Source organism: Elephas maximus, chromosome 5, assembly GCF_024166365.1.
Source record: "Elephas maximus indicus isolate mEleMax1 chromosome 5, mEleMax1 primary haplotype, whole genome shotgun sequence".
NCBI classification, from domain to species: domain Eukaryota; kingdom Metazoa; phylum Chordata; class Mammalia; order Proboscidea; family Elephantidae; genus Elephas; species Elephas maximus.
Window position 1 is genome coordinate 47,662,398 of NC_064823.1, and position 19,820 is coordinate 47,682,217.

Consider the following 19,820-nt stretch of genomic DNA (forward strand, 5'->3'; position numbering starts at 1 on the left):
CTTTCAGAGCTGACAGAGAGAGAGAGAGAGCCTTACCCTGGAGCTGATGCCCTGAATTTGGACTTCTAGGCTACTAGACTGTGAGAAAATAATTTTTCTTTGTTAAAGCCATCCACTTGTGGTATTTCTGTTATACTAGCATTAGACAACCAAGACAAAGTTCAAAGACTGAATTCAGGGGAATATCAGAGTTTGGAAAAAAGGAGACAGAGAAGGAGTATCCATTTTGACGGAGGAGAAAGCCTGGAGACCAAGTGAAGCAAATGTTTCATGAAGAATGGAATGATCAAGATGATAGCTTGAATAAGGTCCAAACTGAGAATTGACCATATGTTTGGAATAAAGTGAGGACATGAGTGATCTTGTCATGAGTAGTTTTAGTGGAAAGATGAGGATAAAATTCTGACTGTAGTGGATGCAGGAGAAAAAGGGAAGACAGCAAGTTGAGGAGTTAAGTATGAACACATTGTTTCTTCAAGGTGTTTTGATATAAAAAAGAAGGTTGCTTCAGAGCAATGCAGATTACAGGTAAAAAGATGCAGTATAATACAGCATGATGGGAATGTTTGGTTGAAATGAAAAAAATTGATGATACAGAAGAGAGAAGGTGGACAATTGTCTTTCAGTAAGTAAAAGACACTAATCCATTGTACAAGTAAAGATTTTAGCATAAGAAAGGAAAAGTTAGGAGAGAAATAAAAGTAAATGATTCATAGATATTTGTGAAGGAAGTGTGGAATTCCTCTTAAAGTTGTTAATCATTTTTTCAAGTGAAATAAGAAACAAGTGCAACATCTAAGAGTGAGAAAAAACAAAGGAGTGTTGAAGGTTGGGTAAGAGAGGAGAAAGTGGATGTAATTGTTGGGAAAATGGGAAAGAAAACATAGAAGGATTACCTGAGAACACTAAGGTCCCTCCTGAGGCTTATGATAATGAATGCAAAGTATGACATGCCAACTTGTTTGTGAATCCTCCTTTAGTCACATTGCAGGTTGCAGAGGCTGAGTGAGCAGAGACTTGGATTTATCTAGATTTGAGGTTTTCCAGATGTGTGCACTGGAAATACAGTGTGTCAAGGGTGTAGCACATAAAAGCAAAGGGAGAATTCTAATGATAGATCATGATATCTAGGCTGAGAAATGATGGAAAGAAGCACATGAAGGTAGAGAAGAACAGAAATATGTTGCAGGCCAGTGGAAAGGAGATCCCCGTGATGTCAAGAAAATTTTAAAGTTAGGAAACTAGAGAATTTATCTGGAAGGTTAGGAAATTTTAAAGGTGGGATGCTTGAAATTGCAACTACAAAGGAATGTGAGTTTATTAGAAATGTAGATCTAAGGAGTGTGAATAAAGTTAATGAAATAAGAGACCAGGTTACAGGAAGGGATATCACTGTGAATATTGAAATTATTAAGAATTATAATAGAAGAAGGATTGGAGACAGAGAGGAAGAGATAGAAATAGTACAGTAGTGACAGAAAAGGTGAGGGAGAGATCTTGTGAGAAAATATTAAAGGGATTATATGTTATACCGTTATCATTGCCATCGAGTCAATTTTGACTCATAAGAACCCTAAAGAACAGAGTAGAACTGCCCCATAGGGTTTCCGAGGAGCACCTGGCGGATTCAACTGCCGACCTTTTGGTTAGCAGTAGTATCTCTTAACCACTGCACCACTAGGGTTTCCAGGGACTATATATACACACACACACAGAGGTCACAAAATGTATATAACTGGTTGTTATAAATAGGGATAATTGGTGGTATTCTATGATGGCAGGTTAGTCTTTCTTTTTAAAGGATGCATAGAATATATCATAAATATATAACAACTTATGTAGGCAGTATCTGATTGGAAACATTTAATTTGATTAAAGCTCTTAGTATTTTAAGGAATCATGCACTGAATACAAAGTTCTTTCCCTTCTTGAGCAAGTATTTCTTTGGGATAAATTTCTAGCAGAACAGTTACTAATTAAAATTTTTTTTGGAAAGTGGTCTTAAAAGAGTTTCTTCAATATAGCCTATTTCTCCACAGTCTCTAAATACATGTGTGTGTATATATATCTACGCACACACATATACGGAAACCCTGGTGCCCTAGTGGTTAAGTGCTACAGCTGCTAACCAAAGGGTCGGCAGTTTGAATCAACCAGGCGCTCCTTGGAAACTCTATGGGGCACTTCTACTCTGTCCTACAGGGTCGCTATGAGTCAGAATCGACTCCACGGCACTGGGTTTGGTTTGTTTTGGATATATATATACTTAAATTTTGTGATCTTTGCCAATCTGATATGTTTCTTGTGCTTTTTTTAAGGCATCACTTAAAAAAATATATTTTATTGTGTTTTTTTTTGAGTTTTACACAGCAGTTTAGGTTCCCATTCAACAATTTCTACACAAGTTGTTCAGTGACATTGGTTACATTCTTCACAATGCATGAACATTCTCATTTCCCTTCTAATTCCGTTAACCTAGTTACTCTGCCCCCTTACATTCTCATCTTTGTTTTAAAGTAATTATTGACCGTTTGGTCTCATATAGATGATTTTTTCTTTAAAGGAGCACAGTTCTTACAGGTGATATTCAGTATTTTTTTTTAATTTAATTTGTTATATAGCTACAAGGTGACCTCAAGGGTTAATTTCATTTCAAGGTTTGAAAAGTATCATAAGGCAGTACCCTCAGGGAGCCCTCTGGTCTCAACCAGTCCATTAGGATTCTTTTTTTTTAATTTGAGGTCCCGTTCCACAATTTTCTCCCATTCTATCAGGGCCCGTCTATTGTGGTGCTTGTACTTTTGGTGTTGTACCTAAGAAGGTTTTGCTTAACCAAAGTCAAGAAGATTTATTCCTATATGTTGTGGATTGAATTATTTCCCCCCCAAATACCTGTCAGCTTGGCTGGGCCATGACTCCCAGTATTGTGTGATTGTCCACCATTTTGTCATCTGATGTGATTTTCCTGTGTGTTGTAAAGCCTATCTAAATGATGGTGATGAGATGGGATTAGCAGCAGTTATGTTAATGAGGTAGGACTCAATCTGCAAGATTAGATTGTGTTTTAAGCCCATCTCTTTTGAGATATAAAAGAGAGAAGCAAGCAAAGAGGCATGGGGACCTCATACCACCAAGAAACAAGAGCCAAGAGAATAGCACACCCTTTGGACCTGGGTTCCTTGCACTGAGAAACTTCTTGACCCAGGGAAGATTGATGACATGGACCTTCCTCCAAACCCAACAGAGAAAGACTTCTCCTGGAGCTGACACTCTGAGTTTGGACTTCTAGGCAATTAAAAAATGGGCTAAAGACAGGAACAGATGCTCCACCAAAGAAGACATTCAGGTGACTAACAGATACGTGAGAAAATGTTCATAATCATTAGCCATTAGAGAAATGCAAATCAAAACTGCAATGAGATACCATCTCACCCCAACAAGGCTAGCACTAATCCAAAAAACACAAAATAATAAATATTATTGTTTATAATAATATAAGATGCTGTGAAGAGACTGGGACACTTACACACTGCTAGCGGGAATGTAAAATGGTACAATCACTTTGGAAAATGATTTGGCTCTTCCTTAAAAAGCTAGAAGTATCATATAATTCAGCAACCCCACTCGTTGGAATATATCCTAGAGAAATAAGAGCCACCATGTGAATAGATATATGCACATCCATGTTCATTGCAGCATTGTTCATAACAGCAAAAAAACGGAAACAACCTAGGTGCCTATTAACAGACCAATGGGTAAACAAATTTTGGTACATGCACATGATGGAATATGATGCAAGGGTAAATTACAATGATGAATCCACAAAACAACTCACAACATGGATAAATCTGGAGGGCAATGTGCTGAGTGAAATTAGTCAGTCACAAAAGGACAAACATTATATGAGATCACTATTATAAAAACTCAAGAAAAGGTTTAAACACAGAAGAAAGCATTTTTTTTGATGGTTACAAGGGTGGGGAGGGAGGAGGAGGGGAATTAACTAACTAGATAGCAGACAAGGATCATTTTTGGTGAAGGGAAGGACAACACGCAACACAGGGGATGTCAGCACAACTGGACTGAAGCAAAAGCTAAGAAGTTTCCTGAACACATCCAAACACTTTGAAGGACAGAGTAGCTGCGGCTGGGAGTTAGGGACCATAGTTTTGGGAGACATCTAGGTGAACTGGAATAACAAAGTTTATTAAGAAAATATTCTTCATCCCACTTTGGTGAATGTTGTCTGGGGTCTTAAAACCTTGAGAGGGGCCATCTAAGATGTGTCAATTGGTCCCACCTCCCTTGGATCAAAGGAGAATGAAGAACACCAAAGACACAAGAAAAATATTAGCCCAAGAGACTAAAAAAAAAAAAAAAAAAAAGAGACTAAGGGCCCACACAAACCAGAGACTCCACCAGCCTGAGACCAGAAAAACTAGATGGTGCCGGGTTACCACCAATGACCACCCTGACAGGGAACACAAGAGAGAGCTCTGGACTGAGCAGTAGAAAAGTCTGGAGAACTCAAATTTGGACAAAAAGACCAAACTTAATGATCTGACATAGACTGGGGGAACTCCTGAAGCTACGGCCCTGAATGCTCTGTTAACCCAGAACTAAAACCATTCTGAAACCCGCTCTTCAGACAAAGATTAGGCAAGACTATAAACAAAAAAATAATACCCATGAGGAGTGTGAGTCTTAGTTCAATCAGATACATGAGACCAAATGGGTGGCTCCTGTCCGGAGGCAGGTTGAAAAAGCAGGAAGAGACAGGAACTGGTTGAATGGACACAGAGAGTCCAGGGTTGAAAGAGGGAGCGTGCTGTCACATTGTGGGGATTGCAACTAATGTCACAAAACAATATGTGTATAAATTTTTGTATGAGAAATTAACTTGAACTGTAAACTTTGATCTAAAACACAATTAAACAAAACAAAACAAAACAAATCAAACAACATATTGCATTGGGCAAATCTGCTGCAAAAGACCTCTTTAAAGTGTTAAAAAGCAAAGATACCACTTTAAGGCCTAATAATGTATGCCTGATCCAAGCCATGGTATTTTCATATGTGAAAACTGGACAATGAATCAGGAAGACCGAAGAAGAATTGACACCTTTTAATTACGGTGTTGGCAAAGGATATCGAATACACCACGGGCTGCCAGAAGAACGAACAAATATGTCTTGGAAGAAGTACAGCCAGAATACTCCTTAGAATCAAGGATGGCAAGTAATTTGGACATGTTGCCAGGAGAGACCAGTTCCTGGAGAAGGACATAGTTCTTGGTAAAGTAGAGGGTTAGTGAAGAAGAGCATGACTGTCTTTGAGATGGATTGACACAGTGGCTACAGCAATGGGCTCAAGCATAATGATGATTGTGGGGATGGTGCAGGACTAAGCAGTATTTCATTCTGTTGTATGTAGGTCAGTGTGGTTGGAGCCAACTTGATGGCACCTAACAACAACAACAAATATATATGAAACCAAAACCCACTGCCGTCAAGGCGATTCCGACTCACAGCAACCCTATAGGACAGAGTAGAACTGCCCCGTAAAGTTTCCAAGGAGTGCCTGGCAGATTCGAACTGCTGACCTTTTTGGTTAGCAGCCATAGCACTTAACCACTACACCACCAGCGTTTCCACAAATATATGTACATATATATATAATTTTTTTAACTGTTCTCTTCCTTTCAAAAGTAAAAATGTATTTTAGGCAAGGTATTTCTGTGGCCATGTTAGAAACAAATTGATGTTATTTAAATTCTCCTCTTTGATATATCAATATATAGTAAAGTCAATAATGGAAAATGGATTTCATTTCCTCAGATTACTTTCTGTGGATTAAAATTGAGGGCCACATGATTATTTACAAGTTGTGAATGTTGCAGCTTTAATTAAAAAAAAAATTTAACAATAACCTAGATCATGCTTGTTGTAGACATTGCTAGCTATGACATTCTAATGTTTTTTGTTCTTTTGCTTTATTTGTTTCATATCCTTATTTAGATCAGATAAAACTGAAATAAGAATTAAAGGAAAGAAACAAAAAAACTGAGTTTCCTTTAAATCTTCCTTCTGGACAGCCTAGTTTAGTGATTTAGAGCTCAGGAGACCTTGAAGTTATAGCCATCGGTTTGGAAGTTGGGTTTGCCCCTCACTGGGTCATCTGGGCAGGTTAATTTATCACTTAATCATATAATTACACTGGAAGAAAAAAATGTTGGTGTTTTTGATGAATGAGTGATGCCCAGTCAAGCACCACATTTTTGCTTTTTTTAATAAAACCAAATAGTATAATAATATTGCCTATTATTTCTCAAACAAGAGCATCAATATAATCACAAATACAAATGTTAATATCTCAGAAATATTTCCTATGCCAAACAGGTGCATGCTTACCTGATATAGTCCAAAGTTTAAATAAATTATATATTATTTAAGAGGATTTACATATGTTGAACAGGAAAATTAATAGCAGACATCTTACTTTGATTTTAGGGTTTTTCTTATCCATGAAACTAAATATTAACCTTAAAAAATCTGACCCAAACTGCAAAAGCTGCCAGAAACTACTCTATAGCAAAGTAAATTTGTCTTATCCTGCTAGAAAATGATAGTTGTTAAACCATTACCTCCTAACTTAAATCTTAAAGAGCCTCATGGCTACAGTTGGATGGACAGCCCAATTATTAGCAGCCAGCCCAGAAGTAACTTGATTATTAGTTGATCTCAGTAAAGGGGGGTTCAATCAATCATAAGATTAGCCAACGGTTGATCTATATTTCTGCCTTCTCTTTATAAGCCCCATTGTACCTAGCTTCTCTGAGCAATTAGTTTTTTTCTGGAGTGAAAATACACTCTCTATATGCATATGGGAGACCTGGTGGTGCAGTAGTTAAGTGTTTGACTGTTAACCAAAGGGTTCTACTCTGTCCCATAGGGTCGCTATTAGTCTGAATAGGTTTGAAAGCAACACATTTATATGTGTATGAGCCCTGGTGGCACAGTAGTTAAGAACTTGGCTACTAACCAAAAGGTCAGCAGTTTGAATCCACTAGCTGCTCCTTGGAAATCCTATGGGACAGTTCTACCCTGCCCTATAGGGTCAATATGATTTAGAATTGACTTGATGGCAATGGAATTTGGTTTATATGCATATAGAATAACTGTTCAGAGTAAACCTTAGTTCAAATTTTGGTGACTTTTGATTGTTTTTTAGTACATTATCAACACTCTGGTTTCTTTTATGCTCTTAAATTTACATGAATATTTCTTTTCTTTTCAAAATGAAGTTCACTATATCATTTGATAAACATAAACTTCTAAAAAACTGTATTTTTCCTATCACTGTAGTCGGATAGTAGATTTTTGCTATTGTCATAAATGCCAAATATCTGATAATGAGATGGTCAAGTGAGAGGTGGGTGTATTTTGGAAATGCAAGGTTTTTAATTTAATCAGTTCATGTGATTTATTGATTTATGCTTTACATTCTATCTCTCTCTGCCTCTGTCTCTCTCTCTCTACTTGTCCCTTTCCTCTCTTCTAATTTTTCCCTCTTCTTTGAAAAGTTTTTCTTAGAAAAAATTAAACAATTCAAGCTATTTTCTGATTTCTTTATGCTTTCATTTTAACATTTCTCCGGGAAAAAGGCAGAGTGCTCTGTTCTAGTTCCCACCATGAAAGGAAGGATTTGTACTGTTTACTGGTTATTCTTCTGACAGGAATTTTAACAATTTAAAACCAAATATCTTGGCCTACCTTTTCTGCTTCCTCCTTTAGCCAACGTCATTATTCCCAATCTCAACTTTCTACATCCTTTCAAAACACTCCTTTTTCTGAGATTTAAATATACTTGAGTGAAGTGAGATCTCAGTGGATTAGGGTAAAACATTCCCACAACCTTAGGGCAGAAGCCTAAAAAGGTGAACCTAGTTCCCTCCAGGGGAGACTAAGGTGTAGTCAGAAAGCTAGGCAGTCCAGCCAGTGCCCTGCTGGCAGGGTGCTCATCACTGCCTGAGTAGGAGGCAGTATGGCACATCAGAGAGGGAGAGAATCCTCACTTAGCATAACAGACCCACTACCTGCTGTATCTCTGGCCTGGGGCAAGCTGATTAAACTCTGCTTTTGCATTTTTTTTTTTTTTTTTGGCATGGTTTCTTTGTTTGTACCCTGTAATAGCACCACACTCACGTGTCTCTTTTAAGAACTTGTAAAACCAGTCTTGGATTGAAAAGTTACAAAGGAAACTGGGGAAAATGACTTGTAAAGACTTGAGAGAAATAGAAGCAAAAAAAAAGGACTTATTCAAAGTAGCATGAAAATCAAAATATTTCCCTCTCCAAATCTAACCTTTTTTCAAACATGTAATTTTTTTTGACTGGCTCAGAGCATCAAGAATGTGCCTGGGTGGGATAATCATATAAAAAAAGAAGAAAAATATTTTACAGAAACACCACAAAATGTTAAAGTGAAGCTTCAGGTGTATTTGAGGCGAAAATGAATGATTTTAAACTCTTAAAATCTAAAACAGCTACTAATATAATGGCTGGAAAATCATAACGCATCCACTTTCTTTGACTAGAAAAACAACCAGTGTTTAGTGACAGAGTGATTTCCGTGATCCTTAATTTGTAGAAAAGAGAGTTACGAATCTTGCTTTCATCTCTAGAATTCAATATTGTAATTGCTAAGTCTGAGTAGTTCACAGTGATTTTTTTTTCTCTACAGGATAAGAGCAAATTTCAATAATTTCACAGTTTCCACCTTTTGTTTAAATATAATAAACATAATCTGAATGTCTATCATTAATAATTTAAGTTCTATGTTTTAGTTATTCTTTGTTATTGACCCATTGCCTAGTTACATTGAAAGAAAAGTTTTCAAATTTAAAAATTCTACCAGGGGTATTGAGTAGTTCTTTAATAACATACACAGTAAAATAAGTGTGATATAGTAGTATACTTAATAACTTAAATTCAGGATTTTCATTATAGACTATTTAATCCCATCAAGTAATTCATATAATTACATTGCAGTGAATTAGGGCATGACTCTATTTATAAGGATTTTATTGGGAATTGCACTTCCCTAACCTATTTGTGTTCATTCCAAAGAAAAGTGATCCAACAGAATGTGGAAATTATTGAACGATATCATTAATATTATTCACAAGTAAATATTGCTGAAGATCATTCAAAAGCGGTTGCAGCAGTACATCAACAGGGAACTCCCAGAAGTTCAAGCTGGATTTAGAAGAGGACATGGAATGAGAGATATCATTGCTGATGTCAGATGGATCTTGGCTGAAAGCAGACAATGCCAGAAGGATGTTTACCTGTGTTTCATTGACTGTGCAAAGGCATTTGACCATGTGGATCATAAAAAATTATGGATAACATTACGAAGAATGGGAATTCCAGACCACTTAATTGTGCTTATGAGGAACCTGTACATAGACCAAGAGGCAGACTTTGAACAGAAAAAGGGGGTCCTGTGTGGTTTAAAATCATGAATGGTATGCATCAAGGTTGTATCCTTTCACCACAATTATGCAACCTGTATGCTGAGTAATTAATTTGAGAAGCTGGACTATATGAAGGACCTGGCATCAGCATTTGGAGGAAGACTCGTTAACAATCTGCCATATGCAGATGACACAACCTTGCTTGCTGAAAGTGAAGAGGACTTGAAGCACCTACTGATGAAGATCAAAGACCACATCCTTCAGTCTGGATTACACCTCAACATAAAGAAAACAAAAACTCTCACAACTGGACCAATAAACAACATCATGATAGACAGAGAAAAGTTTGAAGCTGTCAAGGATTTCCTTTTACTTGGATCCGTGACCAACACCCACGGAAGCAGCAGTCAAGAAATCATACAACACATTGCATCGGGCAAATCTTCTGCAAAAGATCTCTTTAAAGTGTTAAAAAGCAAAGGTGTCACCTTGGGGACTGAGATGACACCAAGCCATGGTATTTTCAATCACCTCATATGCACGCAAAAGCTGGACAATGAATAAGGAACGCTGAATAGGAATTGATGTATTTGTATTATGGTGTTGGCAAAGAATATTGAATATGCCATGAACTGCCAGAAGAACAAACAGGTCTGTCTTGGAAGAAGTACAGCCAGAGTGCTCCTTGGAAGTGAGGATAGAGAGACTTCATGTCACGTACTTTGAACATGTTATTAGGAGGGACCTGTCACTGGAGAAGGGCATCATGCTTGGTAAGGTAGAGGGTTAGTGAAAAAGAAAAATACCTTCAATGAGATGGATTAACACAGTGGCTGCAACAATGGACTTAAACATAACAATGATTTTGAGGGTGGCCTGGGACCAGGCAGTGTTTCCTTCTGTTGTACATGGGGTCGCTATGAGTTAGAACCACTTGATGGTGCCTAACAATAACAACAACAAAATCACTCCATAAATGATAATTATCAAACAATTTATTTTCCAACTTTACTATATTTTGGGATAATATTGATAATTTAAAATTACAATTACTGCAAGTTAGGAATCAAATATTAGGCACAGGAGACCAACATTGTCTCACTATCTGTTTCTTCATTTTCTGTTGGGCTCACAAATTATTATATTGCTGAATGTATATTAGCTGTCCATGGTGTTTCTGGCCAGGCATAATATACTGTAATTCTTAGTCCAGAATATAATATTAGTCCAGAATATAACCCCGAAGCCACTACTATAATAAGCACATAAGATCCATAGGTGGAAATTGTTTCTCTAAATAGTAAGTATGTCTCAAATATTGTGAGACACATATGCCCAGTTATAAAGAGCGACTTTGTGATAAAACATGAGATCATTTCTTTGAATGAGTTATAATAGAATCAGTCCTGGCTGATCAATTTATCCATTCCTCTGACTTCAGTGGCTCCAAATGACTCTACAACCATCTAGAAGAAAGAGTTTTCTCTAAAACGTAATGCCAATAATGCCCTAATTGAACTGTATACTACAATCATCTGGTCCACTTAGCTTGACATTGAAGTATTTGAATGTATCGGCTTTACCAAGGTGAATACTTGAGTTAAGAAAAATTCATAGTGTCAGTAAGAATTTAATCTTTTCATATCATTAAAAACATGGATTTTTTTTAGTAGAAAAATTGTATCTTCTTGATCACTATTCTTGTGATGCTAGTTAATATGAAAGAAACAATGTAACAAGAATGAATTCACAGCAAAGTAACAAAAAATATTGGTGAGGATAAATTTTTAATATTATCTAGATGGAATGTAGCTGGACATTTAATTTTCCTTGGAAAAGATTTTAAAATCTTGTGTGTTTTAGAAAAGTCCTTGATTGAAACATTCAGAATTACAAAGGACATTGTTTTTTTTCTTTCCTTTCTTAACCTTGTCCCATAATAAGATGAGGACAAGCAGATACTTGACAAAAATAAGCGGCAGTAAATTCAGAACAAATGAAGGTAAATAATGCCCTATGAATGTGTATAGTCAACCTGTGAAATTCACTGACCATAGAGGTCCCTAAGTCTAACACTGTGGTTGAATTTAAAAAACAGCTGGGTAATTTTATGACCGCTAATAGCATTGGGAGCTCTGCTCAGCAGCAGAGTTAATGATAAGGGTAATCAAATCTCTTGTTTCGGGATGTAAGTCACCAATGGGGGATAGTCCAATTGCATGCCACGCTTTTGTTCTCTGGACATTTCTCCTAAACGCCCACCTTCAGGGAAGTGGAACGGTGGACATAGGTATTGTTATTCAGCACTTTTCTGCTGAAGTTTATAGATGTACGTGTGTTCTTTCGCCTTCATCTGAAGTATCACTCCTGGTAACAGGAGCAGCAAAAACTCTGGTTTGAGAAATAGCGTGTTCCAAAATTGTAGTCAAGATAATCAATGGTTTAGGTTTTGAGAAGGGCCGTAGAATGTTGCTTTCATGATTCCTGGCTTTATTAAACTAAAACAGTATGAAAGTTGGTCAGTATTCCTTTTGGAGTATATGGGGGCTTTTGGGGTGACTTTTTGTCATTTTTGTATGCTTTTATGTAAAGTGATATTACTAAAGTTACTATCCTTTTTAATACTTCATTTTAAATGTGACATTTTTTAAAACATCATACTGTGTTTTAAACTCTGTACCACTTTAGAAATGCTGTTGATTGGATTATACTACCTCTGATCTGTACCGTGTCATGGTCTAAGTTTTTGTTTTTTTCATTTAAATTAACTTCAAAATTCCAGTTTTCTTTTTTGAATCAACTTTTTTTTCAGAAGTAAAAAAATGTTCACAGAGGAACAAATATACATAAACAAACAAAACCACCTATAATCTTAAAATCCAGAATAACTATTGCTGAATATGTACCAAGGCACATATACACACACAACCATTTACATACATTTTTTGCTAGTTTTGTTTTGCAAAGCTGGGGACACAATATATATACTATTCTACGACTTATCCTTTTAATAACAATTTATGATGGATCAGTTTCTATGAAATTAAGTATTTTAAAGGCCATATATTATGTGCAAATAAGATCATTTATTTTGCTCATTTCCTTTCTGAACATTAAGAAAAAAAAAATTAAGAATGGCTGCAAATTTCACTATCATAACTTTAGGAATATCTGTGGGTTTTTGAAGTCACTGGTTGAAATTGAATGTGAATTCTTTAAGACTTTGGGTTCATATTGCCAAATTACTTTCTAGAAAATCCAGAAAAATTGTATCATTTTGCATAACGAACATCATTTTATGAGAATGCAATTTGCTAACACAGTCAACGTTCTTTTTAATTTTTGCAAGTGTGATTAGTTTAAAAAACTCTCAGTAATGAAAAGTTTGCTTCTTTGATTATTGGTTGTTATGGATTGAATTGTGTCCCCCAAAAATGTCTGTCAACTTGGCTAAGTCATGATTCCTAGCATTGTGTGATCTGTGATGTGATTATCCTATGTGTTGTAAATCCTAAATTCTATATTAATGGAGGCCTGGTGGTGCAGTAGTTGAGAACTACAGCTGCTAACCAAAAGGTCAGCAGTTCGAATCTACCAGCCCCTTCTTGGAAACCCTGTGGGGCAGTTGTACTGTGTCCTAAAGGGTCACTATAAGTTAGAATCAACTTGATAGCAGTGAATTTTTGATGATATTAATGGGGCAGGATTTGAGGCAGTTCTGTTAATGAGGCAATCTACAGGATTAGATTGCATCTTGAGTCAATCTTTTATGAGATATAAAAGACAGAATCAAGAAGAGAAGAGGGGACCTCATTACCACCAAGCAATAAGAGCTAGGAGCAGAGTGTATCCTTTGGACCTGGGGTCTCTGCACTGAGAAAATCCTAGACCAGGGAAAAATTGGTAACAAGGACCTTCTCCCAGAGCTGACAGAGAGAGAGTCTTCCCCTGAAGTTGGCACCCTGAATTCAGACTTCTAGTCTCCTAATTGGGAGTCTCCTAAAGTCTGAAAGAATAATTTTTGTTTTTGTTTTTGTTAAAGCCATCCACTTGTAGTATTTCAGTTGTAGCAGCACTAGATAACTAACACACTGGTATTTTGAAGATTTTTTTCATAAGTTTATAGCTTATTTGTATTTTTTCATTTGCAAATTGCCAGTTCAATTTTCTTCCCCACTTGAAAAAATTTGGGTGCTTAACTTTTTATTTTTTATTTCCATATCCTGTTTATTAATTTTTCTCTGCTTATTCTATATTTGAATAAATAAAGAAACTTTATATTTTTTGTAGTCATATCCATAAATCTTTATGGAGCATTTCAGTATATGAATACATGCTCATTCTGGTAATATTTACCTTTATTTTCTTAAGGTATTTTATAATTTCATTCTTTATCGTTAACTTCAAAAAGTGATCTGAAATTTACTTTAGTGTAAGGTAAGGCAGAAAAATCTAAACATGCTGTTCTCTTCAATAAACAATTTACTAGATTAATTAATAAACTGTCCTTTCCTCCACTGATTTAAAACCATATCTTTATTGTTTATAAAGTTAATATTGCTAATTAAACCAATTTCTAAGGTTTCTATAGATCGTAATATTTTTCCCTAGATTTCAGTCACAGTATCCAATTTTTAATTGCGTTTAAGTATTTAAGAGCAAAAATATCTTCTTGTTGTCCTTTTCTCTCAAAATATTATGATCAACCTAAAGTATTTATTTTTTCTAATGAAATTTCATGTCACTTTTTATTTTAAATAATTAATAAATAAACATAAATTTTTATTACTCTTGGAACATTATTTTGTACAGAAACTTAACATAGCTCTTCATTTATTTTATACTTTTAGTAAATTTCATAACTGTATCATATTGTTTCTGCACATATATTAAAATTTTATAACTTGAAATTTGTGTTTTTGCATCTACTATGAATATGATGAATAAAATATCTTTTCTGCTATATTTTCTAACTGGATATTGGTGGTATATAGAAAAGCTCTTGATTTTACTCTATTTTTAAACTTGCTTCTTTTGTGATTATTGAAGTTTGAATAATTTTTAGGTATTTCTTTTGGATTTTATAGACAGACTAGACTACCATCTAAAAAAGTTATATTTTTAAATTTCCCTTTTAATGTTCATAACTTCTGCTGAGAAGCAGCTAATAGGTTGGAACCTCCCATCTTTTGGTAAACAGCCAAGCACTTAACCATTGCGTCAGCAAGGCTTCTCCTTACACACATAAAGTCCCCATAGGTAAGAAAAAGAATTTTTTTTTTTTCTGTATTTTCCTGGCTCAGAATTAAATTATCTACAAAATGTGTAGTTTTTTTTTTTTTTTTTAATTTGTTAGCTGCTTTCAAGTCAGCCCCTAAAATGAAATGCTGCCAGTCCTGCACTATCCCCATACTCTGTTGTGGATCGAACAGTTGTGATCCATAGGGTTTTCATTGGCTGATTTTCAGAAGTAGATTGCCAGGTCTTTCTTCCCAGTCTAAAAGCTCTGCTGAAACCTGTTTGTCATCATAGCAACATGCACTCCTCCCCTGACAGACAGATGGTAGCTGCACGGGACGTACACTAGCCAGGAATCAAACCCAAGTCTTTTGCATGAAAGATGTAAATTCTACCACCGAGCCAGAAATCCCCACACAAGATGCTTAGTGCCATTTAAGTAATGATTCATTCTCCCATTTGAATCTGCTTAAGCAAAGTTATGGGTTTTTGTTGTTTGCATTTTTTTTTTCTAATTTTCATTTTTCCTTTTGGCCTGATTTATCTTGTTCATTTTAACGTAGTAAATAAAATCTCAGCAACCTTTGGTATTGTCTTTTCAGAAAGAAAGCATTGTTTCTTTGTATCAACTGGTGACAGCTGGAATGAATGCTCTGCTACCTGATTATTCATTGCAAAATGACCGGCTCAGTGATACGTTTTTTTCATTCACTCAAGATATTTTTGTTGAGGGCCTTTTATATGCTAGGCCTTGACATTACAGAAGTGAGTAGGACCAAAATATACCCTTTACTCATTGTGCTTACATTTAACTAGGAAAATATATTTTAAGCAACAGTGTACACAAATGGCTATTTTTTATTATAATTGTAGTGTGTACCAGAAAGGAGAAGAAGCACAATGTCTTACTACAGCATGTTTCTAACAGTGGGGACTGAAGTGAAGTAGTCTGGATGTAGGGATGTAATATAAGCTAGGCAAGGCTTTTCTGAAGCAAAAATGTTCAATTAAAAATATGAAGGATAAGTATCAAAGGACAAAAGGAGTTGGAACAACCATGGTCTGAAGGAACAGCACATGCAAAGGCTAGAAAGACTGGGATAAACCAGCTGGACACAGAGAGCTGGTGAGGAAGTGATGGCGGAGGGGCCTGGTGGACAGGTGGAGACATATACTAGTTACACTGCGTTATCAGTAACCCAAGAATGAAACAGGGTGATTTTTTATTTAAAGGCTTCTTCTGGGAGCAGTGATTCTAACATCCAACGCACTGTACTGTTAATAAATTGATTGCAAGAAAAATCTTTGCCCTCTTAGCCCCCACTTCCATTTTACTCTTGGTCAAACAACCATGAACTCAGAGCAGAAAAAGGAAACTTAGATGTTTACTGCATGGTTTTTGTGGGAGTCAACTTATATAAAGTCATTGAAGAAACCTGGAAACTCTGCAATTATCACATGGTGCATGCATATTTCTTATAACAAAAAGGATTGCAATTAAAGGCAGTCAAAGGCAAAACTATATAGACCATGAAAAGATCAGTGGTTGCCATAGATTGGAATTGGGGGGTGGGGAAGGAGGCATATACGGAGCACAGGGCATTTTAGGGCAGTGAAAATGTGATACTGTAATGGTAGACACACAAAATTATGTATTTGTGAAAACCCATAGGACTTTACAACATGAATTGCAAACCTTAATATAATCTATGGACTATAGTTAATAATAATGTATCAATATTTGTTCAACAATTATAAGAAAGGTACCACAGGAATGCAAAATGTTAACAGAATGAGAATACTGCGCAAGAGGAAGGGAGATAAATGGGAACATTGTACTTTCTGCACAATTTTTCTGTAAACCTAAATTGCTTACAAACTGTTTATTAAAAAATTAAAAAGGGTAAAACCTTCTGAAATGAAGATAAGTTTACCAATATGCTGGCTTCTGGGGCCTAGTAATACTACCACTAAGTGCACAATAGCTTGAAGAAATATTACTTAAAAATTAAATTAGGACACACTAGTAGGCTTTAAGATTTTAGTACTTTTTTCCATTAAAGAATGTTTAAGTGAGGAAAGTGGATAATGACTCTTACCACAAAACTAGCTTTAACTTTATTTTCATCCAGAGAGTGTAAGAGCCACTTGCGCTAATCTGTCTTGCCACCCAAAGTGGGCTTGAGATTTTATTTCATCATAGTTCAGGTATTGTTCTTAGCAAATGCAAAACCTCTTTAGGCTCAGCACTGGGCAAGAAAACGCACGTGTAACAACACAAATTCATTAATAAACATGTTCATTGACCATCATATGATTACCACTTTTAGGTGAGATGAGAGAGAGATAAACCACAGCTTCTTCTCTTAACACATTTTTAGGGAGAATTTATATATCCTCCATGTAAATATTATTCATAAGGTTTTCACTGGCTAATACTTTTCAGAAGTAGACTGCCAGATCCTTCTTCCTAGTCTGTCTTAGTCTGGAAGCTCAGCTGAAACCCGTCCTCCATGGGTGACCCTGCTGGTATCTGAATACCGGTGGCATAGCTTCCAGCATCGCAGCAACACACAAGCCCCCACAGTATGACAAACTGACAATGAATAAGGAAGGCCAAAGAAGAGTTGACGCCTTTGAATTGTGGTGTTGGCGAAGAATATTGAATATGGACTGCCAAAAGAACAAACAAATCTGTCTTAGAAGTACAACCAAAATGCTCCTTAGACAGCGTCTTACATACATGTCAGGAGGGATCAGTCCCTGGAGAAGGACATCGTGCTTGGCAGAGTACAGGGTCAGCAGAAAAGAGGAAGACCCTCCACAAGGTGGATTGACACAGTGGCTGCAACAATGAGCTCAAGCATGACAACGATTGTAAGGATGGCGCAGGACCAGGCAGTGTTTCGTTCTGTGGTAGCTATGAGTCGGAACTGGCTCGACAGCACCTAACAACAACAACAACAACCCACGCAAATATTAAACAAAAAAAGACAGGTTTTAATAGATACCATGTAAAAATACTATACTAAGTCAGAAGAGTTTGAAAAGCTCAATTGAAATAGAAAATGAGATTGAATAGTCTCACAAAGAAGAAAACATTTGAATCTCCATTAAAGAATAAACAGAAATATCAATAATAATGTTAAAATAATATAACAGAAGCTGCCTTTGTTCACCAGCATGTGCCTAGATCTGTACTAAGTGTTTTGCATAGATTTTCTCACTGATTTCTACAAGAATTATTTGAAATGGACACTGTTATCCCCATTTACTGATGAAGAAACTGAGGATCAGAGAGATAAAGCGGTATGTCCTAGGCCATACTTAGTAAATTTGAATTCAGGTATATCTTAATCTAAAATTTGCCCCATTGTTTATTTTGTATTTCAGGTAAAGGGTTCAACAAAGAACAAAGATATAAATCATCAAAGCATGTCTTGAAAGACCAAAAGACCTATTTGGCCATGTAAGGTATGGGTAAGAATGCAGTGTATCTTATAGCTGGAAAAACAAATAAAGCTAAATTTTAGAGAGCCTTGAATGTCAGGCTAAAGATGTAAACTATATTTGATATCACAGTAAACTTAAAAACTCTCTGATTAGCAAAGTGATTTGAAGGCTGTAGCAATTTCTAGCATGCCTGCCCATGGTATGAAAGATGTATTAGAGCAGAAAGAGAACACAGAGAGTTAGTGTATCACTTTAATAGTCCAAGAGAATGATAATCGAAGTCTGAGTTTGGGGTGGCAGTGAAGGGAATGAGAAGAGAAATATATATGTGAGAGACAGAGAAAAAAAATTAAAAGAAAAAATGCAGTGAGAAGCTTTGAGAGGTTTTTAATTCAGAAGCCCATTATTTTTTCATGTTTTGGGAGACATAAAAGGTCTCTTGGCTAAAAAAAAAAAATCTTCTAGGGCTTTCCCTTCCCATCTAAAGGTTCTTAATTTACAGAGTTGTTCACTCGTATTTGGGGGGAATGCCCACTTCTGTGTATGCCGGGACTGTGCTGGGCTACCTCATTATCGCTTCAGCCTTTGTGCTCCGCATCTTCAGATGGATGGCTTTTTCATCATATATCATCACCATGACAGCACAGGGTGATCTACTACCACAAGTGCTGTAACCCTGATGATGTGGACGGTAGTAATAACACAGCCGGCTCAGGAGGAAAAGGCAGTGTTTTTTTCTTAAAGGTAAACCGGAAAGGTGAAAAGGGGAAAATGAACTAAAAAATTAAATACTGCCTTTTCAAAGATGCAAAAAAAAAAAAAAAAAAAAAGACAGCAGAGTTGGCAAGGGACACTGTGATAAGGCAGAGAGCAGAGGAGTAGAATGCTTTGGATGATGCTGAAATTCATTCTGGGAATCACAGACCTGGAAATCAATTCTGAGATTACAAAATTGAATTGGCAATTTTTGACCCACGCTGTGGCTGAATTATGTGGACCTTGGATCTTAATTAAAGTTGCATGTCCATCAAGGAAAACCCTTTGGTATATAATCCAAATGTGTTTTTTAAATAAAAGAAAACAAAGAAAAAGAAAAACCTGAATACGACTTGGCAAAATTACCCTTCTAAAAATTGTCTTATTTTTAGGTTTTAATTTTGGACCCTGAGAAAATTCTAAGTCCGGATTTTTTTATTGATAAGTTAAAATATTTCACAGCATATGATTTGAATACTTGTCAGAAAAATTGATAATGCTATGTCTCAATTTTTCTATTTGCAATCTTGACTAAAGCCAAATAAATATTTTCAGAAAAAAGGCTGTACTCTTTAATTCAGTCTCCCAGTAAATCCCCTAAGCAGAGTCAGTCTCCCTTAGCTAAACATTCTGGATTACTTAATTTTCAGATTTACAGCAGTTGCCTGCAAGAGTTTCTCTTCCCTCCCTTATACACAGATCGATTCCCCTTGGGTGCTGGTATCTTAATCATACAATCATTTGGGTTGGAAGGACCTATGCCGGGGCACTCATCTATCCCCAGGAATCACAGCAGAATTGATTTTATTATTATGAAGTCGTTCCTGGTCTCTGGGTGTGGGGATTCATTCATGAATCTCTCCAATGATGGCGATTGCACAGTCTCCCCTGGCAGA